General features: G+C 42.3%; 1 protein-coding gene across 6 annotated transcripts in view; it reads left to right on the top strand.

Annotated features, from left to right (window-relative positions):
• The window catches only part of HIVEP2 (HIVEP zinc finger 2), a 143,429-nt gene that overhangs the window by 11,250 nt on the left and 105,631 nt on the right, over positions 1-26,548 (top strand). For 3 of the 6 annotated variants that reach the window (XM_054819512.1, XM_054819519.1, XM_054819515.1), the window contains exon 2: positions 25,288-25,382. The gene's annotated coding sequence lies outside the window, so the exon portion shown is untranslated. Of the gene's footprint in view, positions 1-25,287; positions 25,394-26,548 lie in introns of all 6 variants that reach the window. The other 3 variants (XM_054819518.1, XM_054819513.1, XM_054819514.1) reach the window with 1 other exon arrangement.

Here is a 26,548-nt window from a genome sequence, read left to right as displayed (position 1 = left end):
AGTTCTCTATGATGAACTGCTGTGGTTTCACTTTGGTGCAATGGGTATCAGAATCTGCCCAGGTGATCTTTCTCAAGTGTTACTCACTGTTCCTGGTACATTGCTGATACGATGATGCCAGCAGAGTCAGTAACGGAGCATGGCCCGTTTTATTGCCTGTGACTGATTGAGCCAAGGTCATGTCTTGTTGCACCCTGAAGATGTTTGCCCTCTAAGCTGAAGCACTTTGAATTCCTTTTATATCCTTTTGTTTCTGAAGGACATAATCACTTCACTCTTAGTCTAGCTGGAAGGTTAAAGGATCATTTCTGAGGTCCGGTCGTTGGTGGTTCATGACAGTCAACTTGTGTGTGGTGCTCATTAACCCTCACCCCTCTGGTGGGACGCACGCTTTGGCGCCATGGCTGAATTAGTAGTGCCAGGTCTCGTGGCTGTAGGAATGTGACCAGAAAGACAGTCCACGAACAACTACCTGTGTAAATAGATGATGTAAATGAAAGATATCATAAAAAAACCCACTTGCATCGTGCCAACACTTGTTATCCTGTTGCTTGACCTTCACTTTCTGTGGTGTCAAGTGCACAACCATCTTGCCCTCATCTCACAGTTTTCTAATCAGTGCCCCGGAGCTGAGAAGATGACACCAAACCGCTCAGCACAGCTTCTGTTACTGTTTGAACTGCTTTTTGTCTTGTGAATAAAATGAAAACTCTGTCATTTTGGATAAAATCCTGACTTCAATAAAAGTGCAGAATGGCAAGTTGTTACTGATTTTTTAAAAATTCTTTTTCATGAGGCCAGGATTTTGCCATCAGCTGTAGACAGGGCTTGTACTGCTGAAATAGTGTTCCTCGTGACTGTCTCAGCCTATAAATGGAAACCTCCAGCATGCGAGGTTTGCTCTTCATTGGATATAGTAACACTAGGTGAGAATATCGGAAAAACTGTCTACATGGAAACAGCCTCTGGATACTTCAGGCAGAGAAGATATAAAACAAAAGGCACTCTCAACAGAAGTGATTGTTACATTGCCAGATGGTATAAGGTAATTTGGAAAGAAAGAGTAAAGATATATTATTTACCCCAAGGTGCTTTCATTCTGATTTGAATATAAAATGTGTGAAGTCTTAGGTGCAAGTGTTGGAACTGACAGTGGCTTAGAGCTGTGGTTTTAGGTTTGTTGGTTTTTTTGTAATTATCACCTATCTGAGAAAGGAACTTGCTGGGTTCCTAAGGGCATTGCAGTTCCAGCAGAGCTTGGAGCCTGGACTGTACCTTATGTGTACTGTATGCTTATCTTCCCAATGAAATCCTATTGTCTGGATTGGAACTGCTTGTTAAGATGCAAGAAGCTTGCATTTCAGTTTGTGCATGATGTAATTTTGTTGTTGGGTTTTTTTTTAATGAGGTCTGATAGTTTCTTGTTTCAAGTGGCATAATTCAGAGATTTTTTTTTTCCTGCTTCCGGTACAGTTCAGCATAAAAAAAGACACAAGAAAACAATATTTACAATGGATTTGCAAGGTTCTAGTGTGATGTTTCATTCTAGTGTAACCTACCTGTCCTATGTATCTAGCCCTCCATCTGAAGCCCAGTAGCACCGAACTGAATTGGCTTATGAATGATAACTGGGTTTCTCTTTGCACTTTCCCATTTTTAGATGTAATTTTGAAAGACTTCTGCACCTGATGGGTTGATTAGAGGGGAGATGAGCTATTTTCTTTTTTTTTTTTTAATATTACAAAAGAAGAAGAAGAGAAAGCCCAGATCAACCAAAGCTTATGACATGATTTTAGAATGCATAACCTTGGGCAAAAAGGGCCAGTTATTGGAGTAGTTCTTGAGTAACCTAATTGTTTGATAAGGATCCTTGCCTGTTTAAGTTGTTGTTGGTTGTTGGAAACATTCCATTTCTAAATTTGTGCCTTACTGCATACCCTGAGGTATGTGTACAACTCACTGCAATTGCACACTTTATTGTTTTATTAATGAGAGCTATGATAATGTCTTGGCTCATGAATTCCCTCCAGTCCAGGTATGGTCTCCTAATTGCCCAGGGTTCTGCGATTCCATCACTTGTTCCGGGGATGGTGACGGAGAGCAAAAGCAAAGCCTTTACAAGCAGGGTTTAAACAACTCAGACCTTGCCCTAAAGCCTGTATTTGGTGTGATACGGCAACCAAAGGCTGGAAAGGTAGGATACCTTTTTAACGCACACTTCATGAATAATAACAGAAGCAGTGGAAGTAAATTCTTACTACCTAATCCCGAGTACCTGAGACTTTGCCAGCTGGAAGGAGAGGGACGCACACCTTAATTGGCCTTCCTAACCATAACAGAGCATCCCTTAGTACTTGTTTGATCTGGGTCTCTCCTGCCTGCCTCTTTGCCCAAGTGGCTGGAAGACTCGCACTTCATTTGCTGTGAGGCACACAACAGTGAGCAAGCATCTGGCACGCAACAGCAGCTCCTGTTGTTAATGAGCCTCCGGGGTAGCAGGCGTAGTGGGGTGCCCATTCCCATGTTCCGGAAACTATTTCTGTGTGCAGATACTAGGTTGGTAGTACAAGAGCAGGGAGCAGCATCAGCGGAGGTGTGGTCTGTGGAGGAGTTGGGGAAATCCAGTTTACTGTGTCTGTAACTCTGGAGACAAAACTTTCCCGTAAAAAGCCGTGGCAAAATACCACAACCTCAAACAACTAGCACTTGCTCCTCAGCGCTGCCTGGCTTTACTGGTACACTGTAAACCTCTGACCCTGGGCTTGCAAGATCTGGGGAGTTCTCCGAGGGCATCGTGGCAGCCCTGGTCCCCCCAGCCTGCAGGACTGCAGGCTGCCTCCTTACTCCGGTGGCTGGTACGGTTTTCCACAGCTTCTGAAACTGCTCATTACAGTGCTTGGCTCTTCTGCAAGGGCTTTTCAGAGCTGTAGCCCCTGTGGCTTGCTGCAGCATGGTTTCCTGGTGGAACAGATGGTGTATTACGTAGAAAGTTACTGTATTTTTGTATCACTGATTTTTATTTATATTGCTGTTTATCTCTTTTTTTTTTTTTAAGTGGGCATATAGCGTCAGTGCAGAACTTGTTGAATTTGCCTTTGATATATTAATCTTTATATTTATGTATATGTGCAGTATTTTACACTGAGTAGTGTGTGCTTTCTGAAGTTTTACTGAACAGATTTTCATTGTTTGAATAGAAATTAGTTCAAAATATTGTAATGGAGAAAAAGCCTATGAAAGAAGATCTTAGAAAGGGAAAGTAAATGTCGTCTTAAGCAAGCTTTGTACTCACTGGAGTACAGTTTCATTTTTAAGTCAGTCGATGTGTGTTCTGTATCTAATCCTTGTTTTTTTAATTGATATCATCTGGTCAATTTGAGTGAAAAAGCTATTCCCATAAGAAAAATATTTATTCTAAATATTATTGTTGCCTAGGATCTTGTTGAATTCATGACATACAGAAGCAGTCAAGTTGATTTAATATTTTTAACATTTTTATAGTGTTTTCTCATTGTTTCCATGAAAGCAATTTCAATAAATATTTTAGCAATTGCTTTTGGTTTCTTGAAGTTAGGTTATCTATTGTTGAAAACTGCAGGTTCATAAACATGGGTTTCAGATCTGCTTTGTCTTGATTAGACATTTGAAATAAAACATAAACACTTGAGCAAGCCCCCAAACAAGGGCTTGCCTTCCCTCCCCCCCCCAAGTAGTTTCCAGGACTTAATATGTTTTGTCCAAAGAATCTCCGGAAGTTGTTACTTACAAAAGATAGGTACAATCACAGGGTTTGGGTTCCACTTAGCCAAATCACTTTCATATTAACTTTTATTTTTATGTATATACACACATACATAGATATTATTTTATATATGTGCACATGAGTGTATGTATGTACCTATATATACATGCACAAAACACACACGTATACTCTCTCAGAGTATGTCTGCAGATCCTTGGATGCACCTGAAACGTATGGGATCATCCCATTTAAAATGCAAGGTTTATGTTTTCATCCTAAACCTGGTCCTTACCACATAATCGCAGTAGTGTTTTTATCTTTGCAATGTAGTGTTTTTCTAGTAGCTTCTGAAGGGGAGGCTGTGCATCCTCTGTCTGGAGACCCCCCGAGGTATGTGGGGATGTGGGGGGAGAGACCAGCGCTGGTGGCAGAGTCCTCCTGGGGCAGGAGAGCACGGCATGGGGCGGCCGAGCGCGGTAGATCAGAAGACAGCTGATGGGGGACGTTTCAGGAATTTCTGATTGATGCCACTTTACTGGTGGTTGGATTCTGTCCTTCAGCAATGAGCAGCCTCTCATGCTGCATCCCGCGTACTGCCATATTTAGGCTGGGTACCAGGTTCACGGTGAAAAACAAGCCCCCTCAATTCTGTTTTCTGCCACATATATTTTTGAAGATAAATAATTACCTGCTATCGGGTGTTTGGCAGTGTTCTTACAGTACTTTGAAGGCTTTGTCCCCTTTTTCCTTCTCTCAGGACTACTTACACTACTCACACTCTTCGCTGTGTATGATACTGGCCAGATTCTGATCCAGCAACCACATCTTTAAGGGCCAGATTATAATCACTTTACTCTGAACTAATCCAAGCTATCTTTGCTAAAGTTAATGCTTCTTTGTTTTGATGCGGAGTTAAAATCTTATTTTCTTCCTCTGATTGTGTATCGTGCACTGTAAATCGTTGCCAACACCGAAGACTCATTCATCTGCTTTTTTTTATATTAAAAAGAGTCCTGATGATTAGTGCCAGACTGACAACCTTCAGGATTAAGTCTTCAAGCTAATGAAGCTAGTACTGCTTCTCTACAAGAAGCAGTAGAGGTTTCTTCATGCTAACTGGGCAGTGAATCTTCAAGATAAGCTGTCTTTGAAAAATTTACCTCTAAAGTAAAGGGTAGGAAACAACCAAGCCAGCTCATATCCTTAGAGAAGAATATGTTTTTAAAAGTATATCCAAAATGTTTAGTTTATAAATAATTACAAATATTATCTTTGACCTTCTCCTAGTAAAATGAGCAGTTTTGGTAAGCCAGTAGCATTGCATATGTCCCACAAAAGATACGATTTCTTAGGACTCCAAGACGCGGACTGGCGGTTCCCTAGTTTCAGCTCTAATACTCTGAATTACCAGGGCTGAAAGGCTGGCTTCAGTTCCTGGTGTGACCACAGGGTGGTTATTGCAGAAACATGGCAAAAATACTCCTCTTCAGCTAGTGATGGTAGTATGAGATGAGAATCCAGAAAAAAAACATTTTCCAAACTCTGTGTAACCTTTTTCATTGAGGTTCATTGAATTAAGCGCCTCTATTTGAAAATCAGCTTCTATTGAGTGGATCATGGCTACCCAATCTGTGTCATTCAGTGTACAGAGGAGGAGTGTGGTGTCCCGGACACCAGAGGTTGTTGCTGGGACGTGCTTATTGTGGAATGACTGTATTTATCGCTGTATTTTGACATGCTGTTCAGAGATTAACAAAAATGGGTCTAGAAAGTGTGTCCTGAGTGAGAGTGTACTGTAAGCCTGTCCATCCCCCTGCCCCAGCTATAACCAAACAATTTCCTACGGGTGGTTGTTCAGACTGCTCTTCAAAACTTCCACTGGTGGGGACTCTGAAACCTCCTGGATGGTCTCATTTACATTCTTAAGGATGCTTTCCATTAAAAAAGTCTAATGTTTAACTTAAGAAGGTAGTAATGGTGGGTAGGACTGCAATCCAGGTTCTCTCTATGCTTGCCACGAAAGTATACTAATGATTTACGTAGGGTCAGATGGACAGCCTGTGAGACAATCAGTTACCAAATGCTGAACCCCCACATGCCACTGCACAACTCCTGTGCCTTCACCCTTTTCCTTAAGCTGGGCCCTTATCTGCTTCAGAATGGCGGGGTGAAATTGAAAAGAAGGCATCTGGATTCGCTTTGCTGGGTTGCCAGCCATATCTGACAAGGGAATCCTGTAGTTTTACCCTCTAGTTTTGCCCCAAATGCATTCACAAAACATGTTTTACTCCATGGGATCAAAAAATATGTAAGGCTTGATTTCCAGATGCTTGCAGAAGCATGGGTGGTAGCGAGAGCTTAGTGCATTTCTATATTGTAGTAAAATTCTTACACAAGCTGTACAAGAAAAATAAAAGCAGCATGGCTCCTGAGCAAATATTGTTTCTAGTCACATACAATACTTTGCAGCTGAGCCTGGTAACACGCTGCTTAGCTGTTTTGCTATGCAAGTGCAGAGAACGTTGTTAGCAATAAAGCCACTGCTGGTTTCTCCTCTAAAACCTCCCTCCTTGCAGTGCATTGGAAATGACTGAACTTTGGCCCTCAATCTGCTGACACCCTGAGGGAGTGTAAATGTAATGACGTCTTTGCTTGTTTCAGCTGCACAACAGGAAACGCTCATGGCCTCCCCTTCTTCCTGCTCTGAGAAAGTGCTGCCTTTTTTTTTTCTTTTTTTTTTCTTTTTTTTTTTTTTTCTTCCTTCCCTCCCTTCCCCTGCAGTGGAGCGGGCTGAGACCTAGTTTCAGGTCTGGGCTCAGCAGCCAGCCGGTGCTCGCACAGGGCCCCCATTGCTGCTGCCTTCCCACCGGGGCAGCCAATACCCTCCCTATTGCTCTGCTGTGGCCGTGATGCCAGAAATAAGAGTGTTTTAATTTTTTTTTTTCCCTTTCCCTACTGGAGAAGTGACTGAGAAGAAAATACAGTTATGTGGCAATGGCTTGCTCCACAGAGCATGTCACTGGATACAGCTCAGCTGCAAAGACCAGGATGGTCAGGTGATGATTTGCCTTGGGGAGACCACATCACTTGCATAATATAGAGGACACACTGTCAGGTGGGCATTGAGGAATCCTGGAATACGGTCCCGAGAGTGCTGAATAATGCTGAATATACGGGGCCTGAACAGATTTCTTTGCCTTGCTGGAATACGGAGGCTTGCTTCTTGCAGAGCATTGACAGGAAACCTGTTTAACCCTCTACGGCTGCTGCTTTTACACTTTGTAAGCAAAACAGGGATATGAGTAAGAATGGTTATTGAGAAACACAAGCATTTTGCAGCTAACTCAGGGAGGAGGATTTAGTCTCATCAAAGTCAGCCAAAACATGAAAGCAATACAGCATTCTTGCGAGTGAAATTAATTGGTTCAATATTCAACTGTTATTCTCTAATGATTGGGGGCCGGGTCACTCTTTTAAAAAATAAAATGCATATGCACTAAGGAGTTTGCATTTTGTGGTGTGAGAAGCAGCACTGAGTAGTCTAGAGTACAGTATCCTGAATTTGAAGATACAATTAACTTTGAATGTAAACAGTGCTGGTGCAGTTGCTTATTCATTTGTTTAACGTTGCATAGGCATATTATTTGAGGAGCAGCTTTTGTCTGGGTTCTGTAATAAGCAAGTTCTGGATTTACCTCATTAATCTATCACACTACCTAGCTAAAAACCTGTTGTTTTTAACAAGCTGGAGTTATGTAACACGAGTCGTGCATGGCGAGATGCTTGCAAGCAGGAGAGGCAAGATAGGCAAAGAAATAACAGCACTCAACCTTTAGTGGAATAGGATATGACTGGGTTTTGAAATTAGATACTGTGTGTTGGTACTCTCAGCCGTACAGACAAGGTCCAGCTATTCCTTATGAGGATGTGTCTTGAAACAAAGTCTTGGGATGGGAATGTTTAACAGACAGAAGAGTGAATTTGCTCAGGCATGTGCAGTCCTTGGAGGGTTTTGCATATGTGCATGCCAAATTCCACCCCACCCACCCCCCCCGTTGTTTTTCCTCTGGAGAAGTACTGTAGAATAATAAATGGGAAAAGTCTCTTAAATGGGACTGATTTCACATATAAAAGAAAATAACTCGATGAGCTGTGATTGCCCCTATAAAGTGTTAAAAGTGATATATAAATCTCTTTTCTTCTTTTAAATATAGACCCCTATAGGGTCATTAGGCAAGCATACACTACGATAGTCCTCTGTCTCAAGAGACTTTACAACCAGTTTATGGAAAAGGGGAAGCAAGTAGTTATATGAATGCATTAGAATAAAAGCAGATGATTTTAAGTTAAATCTTCCTTTAATAATATTTCCTTGACAATTTTCTCTGCTGTTAGTCAGTTTTCATCTTCAAAGTCATACTGAGTTGTTATGCCTGGGATAACCTTTTGCTTTGGTGGTGCAGATACAAATATATAATAATAATAATATTAGGAAATAAAGGTATGAGAATAACAGGTTTTTAGGAAAGGAGTGGAAGTGATGATTTCTTAGCAAAGGAATGGTTCAGTGGTCCTGAATTCCCCTTCAAACTGTCCTGCTCTCATTTTGACCAAATAATTCTGTATTTTTCCTTCCTTTCATCTATAGATGAAATAGCTGTAAACTGTACTGTAGGGTTATTAACTACTGTATTTTGAGATTTTGTTGTTATTAAAAACAAATACTAAAAATTAGTGCTGGTATTTATGGTCGTCTTTTATATACTACCATAAGTGCATACGCACATAGTGGCTGATGATGCATTAGTGCAGACAACAGCTGAGATGTTACAATGAGAAATAGTTATATCAGTAAGCTGCTTCTATAGCTAGCACCATTGCCAATAATCTCAGCACGGAGAAGAGGAGATGAACAAGCACAGACGGAAACATGTATTTTCTCACACAGGAGGCCATTCAGGTCACGGCCAAGGGATGTCGAAAAGACACTATAAGGAAGCGGACAGTGTTGCTCTCATTATGTCCTTATTTTCCAAACAAATGCAGGATTTCTCTTGGACTGTCAGTGCAACATCCTTCAGAAGGAACTTGCTTTTTATGAAAACTTAAGTTTCAGTCTTCAGGAGAATTTTCATTTATCATACTGAGTTGACTTAGTTTGGTGTAGTCACGTGCTACTGTTACAGCGGCAGAAGCGTAGAGCTGGGCATGTGAGTAGTGGCATATAAGGACACCAAGATCTTGTAGGTGGAGAAAGACCTTTTCCTGAATCTGCATGATTATAACCAAATATAGAGTTCATCAAATGCTTTCTATTTGTATCCACTCCAGTACTCTCTACTGTTGACTCCGTAGTGGTTGTTGGCTGGCTAATAGTAACGTCCTTTCTGCAACTCCGTGGTTTTCTTAATGCAGATGAATATTATGCAGAGGTGTCATATAAAATTGTTGAAGTTATTTTGCACACTGTCAATAGTAGCATGGGTGCAATTTTCCGATGTGGTTAATTAGGAGGGTTTGAGTGTACCTTAACCGATCTTACTTGAATTTGTTACTCTTTTGGATGAGAAGTCTTCGTGGTTTTGTTAAGAGCCAAGACATGTAAGGCCAGGAGGATAGGAGGGGGCACCATGGGGCCCACGGGAGTTTTCACCCCACATTTCAGCAGAGCCTGTGGGACGGGCATAGCTGCAAAGGGGGTCGTTGTGGCTGCCTGCTGCGTTACGTCGTACAGCAAGAGCCTGCGCCTGCAGGCTTGCCTTCACTGCGGAGGGGGGACACGGTGGGCTGAGGGCTGTGAGCTGGGCTGGGGCAGGAGCCACGGCAGATGGGTGCTGCTGGGCTCGGCGCCCATGAGCAGCGAGGGCCATTCTCCGGCTGCTGTGGGAGGTATGGGCTGTCCTCGACTTCTGGGGGAATTTCTGTTGGAATCAGTGTGATCTGAGTGAGCAGAGTCGGACGCGTATGTGGCTGCTAGATGAAAGGAAGTAATTGCTGCGAGTGGCACTGATGCACGGGGGTGTATGTGTGCGTATGTGCAGGCAGTGGCTTGCTCAGGAGTAAACTCTCACATCCTGAGCTCCTTGAATAGATCTTCAGAGGTTAATAGTCCCGGTCATAACACTCTGCAGAGAGGGACTTCTTGCCCTGCAAGTTGCCATACACAGTTGTTCCATTTTCCTTGCTTTTGTTAAAAACCGGTATATCTTGTCTGTTCAGACTCTGAAGTGTCTTCAGGTTATCAAGTTGTTCCCATATGGCAGCAAAACTTGAAATAATTACCAAGTCAGTTTCACCATTTTTGCCAGCTAAAAAAAAGTGAAATTTAATTTACACCAATTACTTAACTACATGAGATGCTCGGCATGAAAATGACTAGGTGCAAATTAAGTTTAAATAAGTAAAGGAGAAAAATACGTCGTGCACTACATTTTTCATATTTAATGTTCTATTTGTATTTCATTACCAGCCCATCTGCAAGAAGACTTCTCTTAGCAGATTGAAGCATTTTTTCAAGAATAAAACCAAATGTACAGTTAGGCTGATAAAAACAAAGTTTTAATCTGAATAGATTAAGACGGGAGAGTTTTAATAAAATCTTCCCATTATTGCAGGCTTACTTTCTCTTCACTCTGGTTACACTACGTGCCTTGGTATGATCTGGAGCCGTGCAATAGCCACGCTTTCTCCAGGTTGTCTTGCTGAAACACAAACATTTTGTAGCCTCCCCAAAGTTATTGTGTGTGTGAAATCAGCCCTTTGGAAATACTGAACTCTGTATAACACATAACCTGAGTGGGTACATGGTCTTAGCCCCTTGCCAGAGGAATGGATTTCAGAGCGTTTGCCTGGTTCCTGTAGTTGTGCTTGTTGCAGAGCTGCTACCCCACAGCCTGTCCCTTGTGAACATGCCGCTGCTTCGGGAGAGAGATCACGAGTCATGATGGCTCCGCTGTTTGCGGGGATGAGAGGCAAAAGCTTTTGTGCAGTTGCAGACAAGGCTGGCCGTGGGGGTGGGTTGAAGGCACAATCAGCCTTACCGAGGTGAGTTCAGCCCCGTAGTGGTGTTGCCATGATATGTGTTTCTTTGGGAGCACCAATATGACACGCTTTTGTATTGTAGAGAACTTGTTTCACCATCCAGAAATATGTGTGCTGTCTTTCTTTACCTCAGCTGACCCCGGCCTTGAACCTTCCCAAACTTTGGGGATGTTTGTAGAGAGACTTTCCTTTGTGAATGGAATTTGTAAGCGTGGCACGAAAGATTTGGTTTATTTGCATGGAACATGCTTACTTGAGCAGTTGCTTTGCACAGTGCAGCGCTTGTAGATTAAAATTCTTTCTGTTGTGGTTGTGCAAGTTCAATTCCTTCTGCAGCAAGGCAGTTTTGATGGCATACTGCAGCGAGGTGCCTGGTTGCATTAGTGAGAAAGGAAATTTTTCATTTCTGCTGATGTGTCATTCTTGTAGATTCAAAATGGTAATGACAATTTTTTATAACCATTTTTTAAAGATCCTCTGAAAACTAGAATAACACTCCTTGCTTCAATGTATATTTTATTTCACCTGTAGAACTGCTTTTAATTCATGCATTTGCACTTGGAATTTGAACGCTTTGCATCGAAACTAGAAATGACAGTGTCATATGCATGGAATATACCTTTTAGTTTATGGTGACATGTTTTACTGTCTGTGATGTGTGATCACACAAGCTCAACAGTACACAGCTGACTTGGCGTATTTACTGTAATTCTCTACCTAAGGAAATACGGTCTAGTGACTAGCAGGCTAGGCAGGGACTTAATACCCGTAGGTTCAATTCCTGGTTCTGCTACACAGTTCATGAGTTTGGGGTAAGATTCACACCACCTTACACTGATTTTCATATGAATTATATTCATAAATATGAGTTAGGCACAAAATACCGTTGTTGTGCAGTATTCTCTTTGTCAGTTCCACTTCCTTATTTTAAGGCGATGTCCTGTAGCCAGATGCTGTATTCTGTTATTGATCCTTAGGGAGCCAATAGGGATTTTGTGCTAAAACTGACTGTGCGATTTGAACCTTAGGGGGTTTTTTTGTGCTTTTATGTCTCTTTTTAAGTGACCATTCTCAGAGCTATCAATAGTTGTGCTATTTGCTATGAGCACATCTGCTCACAGTATTTATGCTATTAAAGTTCATACAAGTCGTTGCAGAAGTCAGGCTACTTGCTGCACTGGAGTCCAGTTCTGTCTCCTTTACTTAAGAGTGAAAATAGCCTGACTAAGGTACAGTCAGAGGCTAAGGCATTAGAGAAGAGCAACATGCATGGACCTGGATCCAGATGTTAAATGCTGTGTTTAGAAGAAGAAAGGGTAAATTTTCCTCCCAAACAAATAGGTAAAATTCAAGGTGGAAATTTGTAATGTAAGACATATTGCGGTGAGTGTTAGAGTGAGTAGCAGCTTTGCAGAGTGGAGGGGAGAGATGCTTCTGCTGTTGAGTGGACGCATGTGGGCAATGCAGAACATGCCGTTTTTTCTCTGGCTTTGTGCAACTTTGTGAATTTTGCATTTTGAAGTACCTGGGCAATTCAAAGGGTAACTGCCTGAGCAAAGTCTTGCTTATGATAGCTATTGAGAACATTACAAAATGTTCTGGGGTCTATAGGGCACACCAGCACTTCCTAAACTAGCAGAGCGCCCACAGGGATGCTCTCAGCCTCATCTGTGCTAAACTTTTGGGAGGCGTGAATCAGCTCGGCATCACGGACAGCCCAAAAGGCACCCTGATTTATGCTGGGTGATGATCTGTCCCTCTGTGTCTGAAGAGTGTATAGTAGCTGTGGTTTTCCTCCAGATTCGGGATGTTGTGACTGAGCTCTGTAAATGTCTGTGCTGGCGGTGGTGGTGCTCAGGAGACCTGCGGATGGGGCTGGTTTTACACAGTACACGTAACCTTTACCACGTCCACTCACTAGCAACACGCACTTCTCACTAACGGGACATTTCTGAGAAAATATTAATCATCATTGCTCCATGCACAGGGCTCGTGGTCTTTCACAACCGTACTCGGGTGGCTGAGAGTGGGCGATGCCGGGGGCCGTGGTGCCCCACTGCTCCCGGCTGCCTGGGTCACAGTGGTCAGGCTTGGACCTCACCAGCAAGGGAAGGCAGACCACCAGGGATTTTTTTTCCCCCGCTTGCTAGTTTAAGCCTTAAACAGGAAAAAAAAAAGTAATTAACGTAATTAAACTTACTCTTTCAATACTGCTTGTCTTGTTTTCCTCTGTGTTGCCAGTGATGTTTCTGGTGTACTCAGGAGGATGTCCTGCCTGTTCGCAGTCCTTTCTGCTTGTCTTGTCCTCTGCCCGACAGCTTTTGTTGCTTGGATGCCTTGTACGTGCAGCCAGGCCCATCGTGGCCAGTTTGGTGAGCGCATTGTTTAGCAAATGAAGAAAATGCTATGGCAGGTGGAAAACGTAACATGGAGACCCAGCAAAAAGCCCATAAATACCTGCCAGGTGTATCTGGTGCTTGCTTAGCAAAACCTCTAAGTGCAACTTTAATTTTGGGCATATTGCTAAGTCGTAGTGAAATCACTGCGTCCTACACATGCTCCTGAAGTTAAGTATATGCTTATATACTTTGTGAATAGAAATGGCTTACTGAGCTGGAGCCAGCGTGGGGAATTTTGGGACTCCTGCTGTTCTGCTTACAGTATTTTGCAGGAGAGTTTAAGGCTGTAGAATGACACCAACTGGATCCACAGAACAATCTGCTCCTGTTCCCGTGAACTCCAAATTATTTTCCTTCTCACATGCAAAGTTGTACCAAGAGCTGCATTTAAAAACCCATCTGTTGTCCATATTATATCAATAGGAAGAAAAATTTTAGACTTCTAAAATATTCTGGTTACATGTTCTATCCTGCTGTCATCTGTCTTTCAACTACAAGCCATTTCTTGTAGTTGCACTTACTTCTAGCTGCTCAAATCTTTTCCCTCCCACCAACAGATGAAATTCTGAGTTGCCTAAACTGCAGAATTGGAAGCAGGATGCTACAAACTGGTAGTGGAAAGAAATGACTGCTTTCAAAATAAGATGCTTTTGATAGTATAACATAAATAAATTGATATAATAGTTTTTTCTTATCGAGTGTGGTAATTAGTAATAAATTACTTTAAAAGTTGTTTATATTTTTCATTACACAGATAATATATTTGAAGTATCATCAATGTCTATGTGTGTTTTAATATAATTTGTGACACGTGATGTGTAACAAAATATAGCAATTTTTCATTGTTTTTAAAACTTTTACAGCAAAATAAGATTATAATTCCAGTGGTGCTGATTATAATTCACCTGCTGATGATCCCACTTTCCTGTGTTGCAGTGGCAGTAGCACAAATATATTTCTTGCATGATACACCGCTTTTCCATGGGGCAGCAGTGAAGTTCATCTGTCTTGTTTATTTTAGTTTTTTTGTTACATTTTGGTAAAACAGCCAGTTGTAACAGAACTAGAGAGACAACATCCTATCGTTTCAGGTTTACAAGGTTTTCTTTGCAACTGTAATGAGCACTCAGGGGGGTGCGCACATATGAGTATTTCCATCTGTTACAGCTCCGTGGCTTTTCTCCCGCCGTTTTCAAAGCAGTAGCTTCTCAATGAAGGCTTCAGGATTTTTCAAATGCTGCACTGCGTCCTCCCTGGAGAACTCCATGGGAGACACTCAGGCGATGGGAGCTTTGTAGCCTTTTCCCAGTGAGATACAGATCGCAAACTCAATAAACTGTCCGTCTCATGATGGCTGGATTGCTAGACCGTAGGTTTGTGAGAGATCCAGTGCTGACACCTGTCTCTATTCCCTGTCAATCCCCTGTGAGGATTTGTGCTCAATATTAGAGCAACGTCTGCTGGGAGGTGACCAGTCTTGTTCAGTTGCTCTCCAGTATGAGGAACACAAAAGCCTTTATCACGTGTGGTTAATTATCTGCTAAACAGCTCATCTTACCAGGACTTCTGTTTCCAATACCTAAACCCTAGACTCTTATCCCAGTCTCTCTTCAGTGATTTAGCATTTCCGAGGGCTCAGTTGAAGGTTGCCTCTCTTGCAACCATCCCTTTGGAAGCTGAAGGTCCCTGGTGGGGGAGCGTTTGGCAGGAGCCGTTCCTTAACAGGTTAGTGTGGGGCCCAAGAGGATCCCCATCGATGTCTGTTCACAGATTCCCAGTCTTACAGAGGTCACTTGCTGCGATTAGGTAATGGAAGTGAATCACTCAGAGGAAAGTCCTGATATGGAAGGTTTCTGCCCATATAGAGAGATTTTGAGGACAAGATTTGGACTAGGGATAATTCCACACAGAGTGACTGACGGATTTCAGACTTCAGCTCCTAAATTTAAATGCTTGGGTCAAAGGGCAACACTGGTTTCCTCTGTTTATCAGGACATTAAATCACAGCAGTTCAAGTTTAGACAAGCAGTTGGTAAGACCCCTGTTGCGATGCTGCTGGAGTGTGGGAGGAAGGTCTCGGGATAAAGCGTTGGTGGAAAGAGTGGATGAAAAGGATTTAAAGTCGAGCACTAAAAGGAAGGTATAATTAATACAGCCATGGAGTTCTGGTACGGTGGTATGTTGTCCAGTATTTACCTGATACTTTCAAAGAAGCCTAGAGATGTCATGGACCTTTCTGGTACTAAATTTCTGTCTTGAACATTTGTGGGTAGAGAACTGTAAAGCAGCGAGCATATTCACAACTCTTTCTGGGTGATACATGTTCCTATAAAATAAACTGTATGTACTGTTCATTGATTTGTCCCTTGAATGTAAAGGCTCTAAAGTTTGGAAGTATGCACAGGTATAGTATGTGTAGGGAACAAACCAATGTCTGCAGTAGTAGGCAATAATACAAGACTCAGAAGAGACTATTTGGGAGTGCCCAGCATGGGGGGGGCATGGCAGCGGGCAGGGGCTGTGGGGACGGCTGGGCACTGCTCTGAAGCAGCCGGGCGCCGGGCAGCAAAACTCAATGCCAGAAACTGCTCTACCTGGGATATCACCCAGTTGGTGCTTTTATACATCTTGACTTACAGCACTGACATTCAAATTCAGGTCAAAGATGGAGGAATGGTGGGAGAGAAGGTCAGCAGGGTGTTGCTGTGAGGCAACAGTACGTGTGTGTATTTGTGAAGCTTCCCACTCCCCTGGTTTTCTGCTCCTTCACTACTGCACCCACTAGATGCACTAGAAGACACTTCCAGTTTTTTGGTACACAGCAGAAATCATGAACCCCAGCTTCCTGTAAGTGTCTGTCTTTTGGATGCAGCCCCTGCTGCCATGTAAAAGGAGGCAAATGGCTGCCCTTGACCTGACGGCCAGGTTGCACTGGCTAGGTCGCATCCGTGCTGCTAAGGCAGCCCTCTGACAGCAGGCTTGTCTCATGAGAAGGCGGTCGCAGTGGCCCAGCGCCACGCAGAAGGCAAGCTATCGAGCAGTGTGCTGCGGTGCTCAAATGTCTTCCTTTCCCACTTTTATTTAGCCATATGGGTGCACCTGTAGTTGTCAGCTTCAGCTTTCAGCACAGTTTTGCATCTCCGTGCATGTATTTTATCTGCAGATTCTGCGCTGTTTTACAAGTCAATGTGGAAGGTTTTTCCCTTAATGCAGACGCTGACCGTCTCTCTCTTGTCTCTTTGAGCATAAGCTGGAATCAGAAGGAGCTTCTGGCAACTGAGTAATTCTGAGATTGCTACCCCTTTGTTAAATGTCTTTAGAGAAATTATTAGGGGCAGGCAGACGGACACAGGCGTGACATTACGCACAGTGTGTGATTGCAGGCGTTTTTTTACTTAGGAAACAAGGCTACAAAAGAGATCTTGGGGAGGAAGGCAGAATTTATTCCTTTGAGAATACTTTCCGGATAGGAAGCTGTGTGAAAATGGTAAAATGTGATATAAGTGATTTTTGTTACGGTGACTATTATTTTCCCTGTGGTAACGTCTGAAGGCTTCTGTGAAGATGTAGACTTCCTTATCTTTACGTCTTCAGACACACTGAATTTACAATGTAAGTATCTGATAGATGAAGACGAAAAGAGGAAAGAAATGTTATCACAGGGATCAAAGAGACAGATCGTGAGATGCCTTCCATGGTCAGATATGAAATCCGTTTCTCAAGTCCTATGAGCTGGTAGCACTCCCAGCACCATACATCACTGAGCAGCACAGAGGTCAATCTTGCGATACTGCGTGAGCCTTTAGCTCCATGTTAAACCTTCAGCCAACCTTTTTCCAGTGAAGCTTTTGACATGTTTAAAGTTTATTACATGTATCTTTGTGTTGTGATTCAGACCTAAATTTGTTTTATTCTGAAGTTTAAAGGTCCCATCTGACATAAAACACATTGATTTTGGGGAAGATTTATGGAATAATGTCAGATGCCGCTATTTTAAAAAATGTTACTGCCTTGCAAAAGTGAATTTCTTGTTTCTTTGTCTAGTAACGCAGTCAGAGCACTTGAAAGGAAGTTTTGGAATAAGGAGATTTCTACCCTGGGGGGGGTAGTATCCTGTGCTTTCGTTAGGTCATGTCAGGCCATTGTTTTGCTTTTCTTATCGTAAAGATCTTGTGTCTTTATTCATGCTCAGCTGTGGACTTGAGTTTCCTGGAAGAGAGTGAAATAATTAAGAATTAATACTACAAAATCATATGTTCTCTGTTTGAAGCTACATTTGTTTAGTTGAAGACAGTTCTTATGTCTAGATATGTATAGTAATAGGCAGTGTAGATACATACCAGTAATAAGTAGTATTAAAAGTAGTAATCTTGTATCTGTGATTCTCAGTATAGCTGAAAAGAAACACCATTATTCTGTATAACTATGAGAAAACACAAAACTGAAAGATTCAAGGTCACCCATCAAATGGCTGGTAAAACTGAGGTCTCTTGATCCCTGCTGGTTTTCACCCCTCACTGCCAGGTGATGTTCTCAGTGGCTTTCTCTCTGCCAGTGGATTACACAGTGGCAGAGTTTGGAAAAGGGCACGTTAAAGTTATTGCTCTGGATGCAGGTGCTGGGGAGGACGGTCAGGTACGCAGAGTGGTTTGTCAGAAGAAGTAGTCATTAAAGTAGGGTGATTAATGTGGTGCCAGAGGAGGGCACGTGGCGTGTTGTGATTGCTCTTAAAATCTGCGAACTGCTACACAAGGTCAGGCAGGCTAAATACTGTCCCGGGGCAGGAAGAAGGGCACTGCCAGCCTAAATTGAGAGCTGATATTGCTGTGTGGTTGTGTCATGGGATGGAGGAACACCTCCCTAATGACTTGCTAATGGGATGGCCAAGGCCTCTCTGTCTTGCCTGGTAAATCTGGCTTTGTTCTGGTGTGACAGAGCTGAGACATTAATATAAGTGATGTGAGCAATAGCTTCCCTGGTCACAGCCTGGATGCATGCGCCTGCTTTGCAAATAAGCAGAATTTCTAGCACTGACAGTGAGATGCCTTTCCTTAGAACTAAATTTGTCATTAAATAGAAGGAGACATGAGAAGACGAGGCTTGTTAAGTCTCCTATGCATGGCACTCTTGCTTTGAAATGTGTTATTCCATTTCCTCCAAGTCTTCCTCGGGGAAACACTTAATTTGGATTTCCTCTGCATTTTACCATCGATTCTTCGGTTGTCGCTGTCTGCTTCTAGATTATGGCCATAGTTTCTGCCTACTTTATTCTCTGTCAACCACTGCCACTCTGCTTGCAGGCTGCACCATGGCGCGTAGGTTGCTTGCCAGGTAGAGGAGGAGGCAGCAGTCTTGGTAGATGCTGGGAGCAGAGCAGGGGTGCCCTGGGTGACCCCATAAAACAGAGAGTAGGTGCGCAGCAGCCGGCAGGTCTGGCAGCCCGCCAGGTTAGCACAGCAACCACCTCCGGCACAGACCCCGTTTTTCCAACGAAAGACCAGCGTGCTCTCATGCAAACAAAAATAAAGAAGTTGCACCTGGGGTATTGCAGTTTTTCCAGGGGGATGGCTCTGACTGAGAGAAGCTGGAGAAAAGGCTCTCTTCTTCACAGAAGTGGCGACACCAGAAAGAGATGAAGCTGCACAGCCATATGAATAAATGTGCAGAATCTGAAACTCGCACTTCTGGCTCATCTATCACATACCGTCCTTTTGTGGTGCGAGATGAAATGTCCAGCGCCAACTTCAAGCTGCCCTCAGCAGACGCGCTGTTACCTTCTGTCTCAGTGCATGGCCGTAATGTCATCCTGAAAAATAGGATTTTACCTTCCACTTGCCCTTCTGGAGACAGCTTGTCAGAGCAACATGGTACCACAAACTTATCCTGCTTAATGTCAGCTAATTAAATTCATTTTTGAGTATAGCACTAAGTCAATTTAATTCTGTCTTTCAGAGCCTGCAGAGATAGTTGTGGCTCTCAGATGGGTTTCTGTCTCTGAGTAGTGATCAAATCTCTTTGTGCTTTTTCAGACTGACTCTCCGTCTGTCTTTTTCTGCGTGTCTCTCACCTGTACTTGTGATGTTAGGGGACGGGGTGTTTTTTCCCATGCTTTCATAGCCCCAGCATCTACTGTCACATTTGACAACATGTTCTGTTTAATAACTTCTGTTCTTTGAAACAAAAGTTTCATTACTGTGGCTGGAATAGAAATAGAAATTACTGTAAAATACTCTTGGTGTTAGATCTTGATTTCGGAGGTTGTTTTTCAAAAGTGTTGATCTTTGGAGGGATGGGTATTTGAGTGACCTTCTAACGCTGAGCTCGTATACCAGCCTCCGGATGATCATCCACATCACAGTCCAAGTGCAACAGCCTCCAGTAGTGTTTACTGTCTGTCATTCTCAATATATTTTGTGATCAGTAACATTCATGCAAATGAGGGGCAGAATTAAAAAAAAAAAATAGTCAAAAAAAGAGAAAGGTCAAAGCAAGCCACAGTGTGGAAAAGAACAATACACTTGATTAAGTAAGTAGTGCTGGTGGAGTATATCATGCCAGAGAAAATCCAATAAATATTTTTTGATTTTAAATGCTCTCTTGTGCAAGTTATAAAAGAAAAAAATATTGTTTGTCTGGGGATTTTCATGCATTATTTTTCATACTGCTCTGGCGTGTCCCTCACTCCATTTGTGCAGCTTTGTGCCAGGGAGTGCCTCTGACCTGCTGTTTCTAAATCCCCTGATGCTGTCGGACGGCAGATCGGTGTGCATCACCGTGGAACCTCCTGCTGCAGTTTACCCCCTGTTTGCAGCTGCATTTTCTTTCTCTCGTTCTCTTCTCGCTTCCCCTCCCACTTGTTGATGCGGCCTAATTGCGTTCAGACATTACAAGTGCAGAACTGAATTGCCGTTATGAGCAATGTAATTCCTAGTTACTGCAAAACTGCTGCTCTTGTTTATCCCAGGGTATAGCTGGGGTGTGTGGGGAGCCATGGTATGAGAAGCAGCTTGTACTGTCCTTGTGCACCATCCTTGTTCTGTATGGAGAAGAGGGCTTTGGTCTGCGTGGATGGAGTCTGACTTTTATTTTACAGGCAATTGATTCATCCATCCATTTTTTGTGTTGCATAGTAAAGTACACAAGCGCTGTCATGTCTGTAATGTAGCTTCTGATGTCAGAGAGAACTAAATACCAGCTTTCTCACCTTTATAGAAATAATGCGGCAGTTCTGAAGCAGAAAGACAGGTGCCAGGAAAGTAACACTTGAGACTGTAATTTTTTTCTTACGTTTATTGAGAGAAAAGGAGAGGGAAGTTTTTTCAGATCATTTTTTTTTCTTTCATTTTAAAATATATTTTTCTGAAAGGTTATTCACAGGTAATTTTTTTCTAATTAGAAGCTGTATTTTAAAAATTCATAATAAAATAGATTTATCTGGGGAGTTTTTGAGGCTTAATACTTAGACCTGATTTTAGTAAACAATTCAATGCCTGTATCTAATCAATCTAAGCATTTGGTTTAGATACTTTGTCCATTTTCTAAGTCCTTGTTCATTTTTTGAATGAGCAAATAGTATTTATTGAAGGTGGGGAAAGAATTGCCAAAACCCTGATAAGTCCTAGAGCACAGCAGTGGTTTTATAGGCACTCTCTGAACACTCATGTTTGTAATGCCTCTTCAGCTCTGTTGCTGTGAATTTGCTGTATGCATTAATGTGAATATTTATAATGGAAAAACTTGCATATTTGCTTCTTCAGTGCTGTACTTTGTTGTAATAAAGGAGTTCTTTGGGGTGAGAGAGTAACTTACCTGTAGTTTAGTATGTATAAATGCAGTTTTACGATTGTCTTAAGACTGGCAGACTCAGTTTTGAGAAGTGATGGCGCACTTATGTGCAAGTAAGTTGGCAGCAAAAATTACATTTCAGCTTCCATTAATTTTTCTAACTGTGCCTAATGTTTGCATTTCCTTAAAACATTGCTTGTGAAAATGAAGGTCTTAATTGATGGCCCTGGAGATTACCACTGTCTAGCCATAGAAAATAAACTGAACAGTGTGTATTTTCTTACAATTCTTTCTTTCTGTAGAGACTATGTTGACTTATGTGTTTAGTTCCCAGTCTTTCTCCCACCAAGATTTTAAGTGCTGGGTCCCCAGTGTACTCCTGTCAACACTAGCTATTTCCATAATTGCCAGAACCACGTACTTAAATACTTCCCATATAATTTCCATTTTTAGATTTCACAACAGATTCCATGCTTCTGCTTCACCTAGAAAGACTTTGCCTTTGCCTTAAAGAGACTCTTCCAGGACTTGCAATTTCTGAATTGTATTTTTGGGACTTTGGTGTTTCTTTCTCCCCGAAGGAAAGGCACTAGGAAGTCTCTGCCAGAAAGATCTTTGTGAAAGATCCTGCAAGTTGTCAGGTTCACGAGTAGTTCAGTCAACTCTTAGCAGCTGCTCCTTAGTCCCTCCTGCTCCACCAGAAGTGGTTTGTTTTGAGCAGTTTTGGCTTTCTCCTACGTGGTCTCCAAGATCCTGCCATCTCAACTTTGAGCAGAGAGGCAACAAGCTTTGAAAATGGGGCATAACTTGTGGCCTGGAAAATCTGGACCATGGCCTTGACTTGGCTAAGGAAGAGGATGAAGAATCAGTGAAGCAATCTGAGCAAAAGGGAATCAAATGGAGAATTACAAACTCATTTCCTACAGGACACTGAACAGCAGGAAGCCAGTGGTATCTGGTGACGGCTACCAATCTGAATTAGGTTTGAACTGATTTCACTAGAGATGAAAGACTGCATTGCTCTTGGTTCCATGTGTTGCAATGCATTTCTGTTCACGATGTAGCTACTTTGTGGTCATTCTTTTCAATTCATGTGGTGATTAAGAACTTTTGTTTTAGAGTATTCATTTTCCAAGAGTACTGTTAACGGGCAGAAAGAAAAAAAAAAGAGAGGAAAAATAGTTAAATAAATTATTCACCTGAAAAGTTCTGGTAGTTTTTTAAAAGGTAAATGAAGTGATGCAAGGTAAATGATTAGGTGCAGTCATTAGGGACAGATTGATTAAATGGCTCCAAATAAATCTGCAAGCAGTAAAAGAATGAGTTACATGTCTTACTGTGTTTTCTTTTGAAGACAGCTGGCCATTTTTAGCAGAATCCTTTTGTGGGGAGGATGCTACAAATGATTTCTCTGGGAGGGAAGATTCTTTTTAAGGCTTCAATGGGTTGAGAAAGAATTGCTTTTGTAGGTAAAACAGAGTTATTAGGAAGCAAAATTTAAGCAGTTCAATATAATGGATCTATCTAACACGCAGAAGAATGTCTGTTTTAGGGAAACTGTTATAAAGGATCCCCACCGCAAAACTGGCAGCACTTGTGACCTAACAAATGGGGGCTTCGGAGCATGAACGTGTGAAAACCACTCACCTGCCTGGGAAGTTCTGCCAGGAAGCACATGCAGAGGGCTCACCAGTCCCTCATTTTCAGAAATGCCAAAAGATCATAGAATCATAGAATGGTTTGGATTGGAAGGGACCTTAAAGACCATCCAGTTCCAACCCCCCTGCCATGGGCAGGGACACCCTCCACTAGACCAGGTTGCCCAAGGCCCCATCCAACATGGCCTTGAACACTTCCAGGAAGGGGGCATCCACAACCTCTCTGGGCAACCTGTTCCAGCGCCTCACCACCCTCACAGTGAAGAATTTTTTCTTAAAATCTAATCTAAATCTGTGCTCTTTTAGTTTGAAGCCATTACCCTTTGTCCTGTCACTACATGCTCTTGTCAACAGTCCCTCTCCAGATTTCTGCATTCCCAGATACACATAGGTACAAAAGAATAAGAAAGCATTATCTAGATTTTGTGGACAGCTTTAACTTACAAAGTACACTTAGAATTTTAAGGAGCATACATCCCTAACTCTTCACATCCAGCCCTACTGTGAGTGCCCGCAGCCAGCCGGTTCAGCTTGCACCAAGTCCCCAGCCCGTCCAACGGTGCAGCCCTGCCAGTGGGTGTTTGCTTGGTCCTTCCTATGTCAGCCAAGGCGTGCACTGACCGGTAGCCCCCAGCTGGATTCACATACGTCAGACCTTCACGAGTTTCCCGATGAGCCGTCTCTGGCTTGAGCAGTCAGGGGTGGCTGTGGGTGAAAGGGAAGGAGCCGCCGCTGGCCTTGCAGAGCGGAGGCAGGCACGCGAGATGGTGCCTCAGCTAGCGTATTGCAGTTGGGCAGCGCAGGAACCCCCCCAGCCCCAGCTCGGAGCTGAAGGAGCTGCCTGCCTGCTGGGAGGGACGGGGCTCTCCCCAGTGAAGAGGAGCACTGCTGAAATCCCGGCGATGGGGCATGGCAGAGCACTGCGCCTTTTGCCAGCCGGGGCTGCCTCTGGGCGCTGTTAGTCACCGCTCCGCTGTCTCGCTTACTACTGCTGGATCCCGTGCTGTGGCTCAGCAGCTCACCTCAGTGTCTGGCATTTAAGTATGTGTATACTGAAATATAGATACCCACTGCTCTGTGCTGATTCTGCTTGCCAACTTGTATTTCTACTGTTTCAGATCAGGCAAACATTAGTTATTACATAGTAGCATTGTACCTAAGTGCACCCTTTACCAATGGTTTGTAGTTTTGTTTTTTTTTTTTTTGAACCATGGAGTAGTTCTTTGTAACTTAATCTTTACATGGTTTTATGCTTATTATTGAAGACCAAATACAGAGTGTAGGAGATACTGGCTTGCTTAGGTGGCATCAAATGAAGATGTATGTGGTGCTAGTGAACTGCGTAACGTTGTGGCTGGCCAGCGAAGCGTAATAAAGGCAAGAGTCAAGCCACTTTGGAGGTATGAAGAGTCAAAGAAGCATTAGAGTAATTAAAAAAATGTAAACTGTGGCTAAGATCTAAAAACATGATTTCTTTAAAATTCTTTGTTATTTACCAGACTTCCCTCCTGAAAACCTCTTACCCTAGGATGAGATGCAGTTTGTAGAGCAGGAGGAAGATCAACTTCTGTTTGGGGAGGCTTGATTTAAAAATATATGACCCCAGCTTTGTCCCTGATGTGACTTCTCATTGCTGTGGGTGTGTCTGTACATGTCTGTCTGGGTATATTTCTGAGTATCCTGTAAGTCATATTAGCCATTTTTAAAAATAAAGAGAACCCAATTAATCTGCCTTTTGTATCAATAACTGTGGTTTGTAGCTTTATACACATCCCCATGCATTGCAGGATGAGTCAATACGATTAACAAGCAAGAGTTTCTTAATTCCTGTTTCAAACACTTACTTATGGGGATACACAGCCCAAGAGAGTTTTCCTTCTTTAATGCTGTAAGCTTTTAGGTTGCCTGAACCTACATTTGTTTCAATCAGTTGTGATTTTACCATTAGTTTCAGTAAGAAAAAACTTTTTCGGCTCTTAAATTGGAAAGTTTGTTTGTTTGCTGCCACGCGTCTTGTCATTGGAGACAATGCTGCTGGTACAAGCTCATTTTCCATATCTGCATTGGTGACCTACAATATATATCAAAATATTTAAAAACAGACTCACCCATCAAGTGATTTGTAATGATCTAATTATTATAAATGAGGTGATTGTAGTCAGCAATGGGAAAGAAATGCTTTCTGAAGACCCCTTGATCTCAAGAGAATAGTGCACGAGGGAGCTCCAATGTTGTATCTTCTTCTAAACCAGCAATTTTCAATGTCAGAAAAAAAAGAAAAAAACCAAGGTAGAGCCAAACTGGCAATGCATTAGTGAAAGGAATTATGTGCTTGTCAAGGACCTGACAAATGGGAAATCTGACATTCTGTATCTGTCCGCCAAACGGTTACAGCTTCTGCATTAGCATTGAAAACTGGTTTTCGTTGCCTTGATAGCATGCCTGAAATCTGGTCTGGAGCAGTGCGCCAAACCAGTTTGGCTACAGCTGGACACTTTTGCTTGCTATCGTGAATAGCTAAATGTTTTCTGTAAGCCTGGGAAGAGCACAGACCCTGTTAATGCAGTGGAGGGATATGTGAAAATATGCAGAGGTGTTAGCAGAACTTGATGTAAACCTCTGAATATGATGAACTTACTGTCTGGATTTGTTATGTTTTCAGGTGTGACCCTCTTCTGATATGTGATCTACAGCGAGCTACTTTGAATCGTACGATGACAATGTTATCGCTGCCACATCTCTGGGAACCAGTTATTCGTAAGTATACGGTATGTGAACGTCTGCATCTTACATTAACTGTTGCTTGTCGGAACAACGCAGAAACAATAACATGAAGGTGCTAAAAGTCATTGAAGTAAATGTTGAGCCACATGTACAATCAATTACACCGAGCTGTTCCAGCAGATGTTTATCTGCTAGGCCTGGTCTGTGTGCAGAATAGTGAACTGTTTTAACTTGAAAATGAATTTATTTACAGATATTGCTAGAAACATTCTACCACTGTTTCCTTTGGATGAAGTTATACTGGTACAGTGATGATATGTAGATATACAGACTATTATTCTCTTCCTCAAGCAGGAGGGGGTGGTAGCAGTAGCGTGAAGGGTTCTGTACTTTAACTGTATCGCTGCACTTAAAGCAGTACTACTTTTGCTTTTAGGAAAGGTCTTTAATTGCTTTTCTCCTTCATTCCATTTTCAATTTCTGGTCAATCTAAATTAGATTCATTTCACACACCAGTGAATCTCTAAAGAAGTGTAAATTAACTCCATTTTACCAAACTCAGCCAGATGATGGCAGTTATTCCCTTGATGTTTAGCTTTACATCACCCACCATCTTTGACCAAGATTTCAATAGGAATTAAATCCATATATTGAGCATTTTTTCCTCACTCTGTATAAAGAATTGGAGACTGAAACCCACATTTAGTGAAGGGAGGCTATTTAATTTATGACCTACGAGGCCAAAAATGTAAGGTCGCTGATAGCTGGCATGTTTTTCTTTTCTACTGTTCTGGCTTGAAATTGTTAACACGCACTCAGGTCCCGTAAAACCCTAAGCAAACTGGTTTTATGAGAGTGGTTACATCATTGTTTTATGTTCTGAAGCAGTTCATAGCACATCACATAACTGTTAGCATGGAGCATCTTCATCTGATTTATGGCCCTGATGCAACTCCTGCTGAAGCTGGTGGAAAAATGTTTCTTCGTGCTGATGGGAGTTGAATCGCACTGCATGTAACACCTGAGACTTTTGTTTAAGTAATGTTCCCTGCATAGAGCTTTTTCTACTGATTCGCCACATTTTAGAGATTAAGTATTAAAGATACAAGCATGAAACAGAATTACAAGGAAATGGATTGCCAAAATAACCTGAAAGAGGACTCAATTATTGAAAATGCTTGTCTAGCTTCAAAAGTTAT

The sequence above is a fragment of the Grus americana genome, chromosome 3 (genome assembly GCF_028858705.1).
Source record: "Grus americana isolate bGruAme1 chromosome 3, bGruAme1.mat, whole genome shotgun sequence".
Taxonomy (NCBI): Eukaryota; Metazoa; Chordata; class Aves; order Gruiformes; family Gruidae; genus Grus; species Grus americana.
The sequence above is the reverse complement of the archived record's forward strand: the minus strand, read 5'-3'. Positions and strand labels throughout refer to the sequence as shown.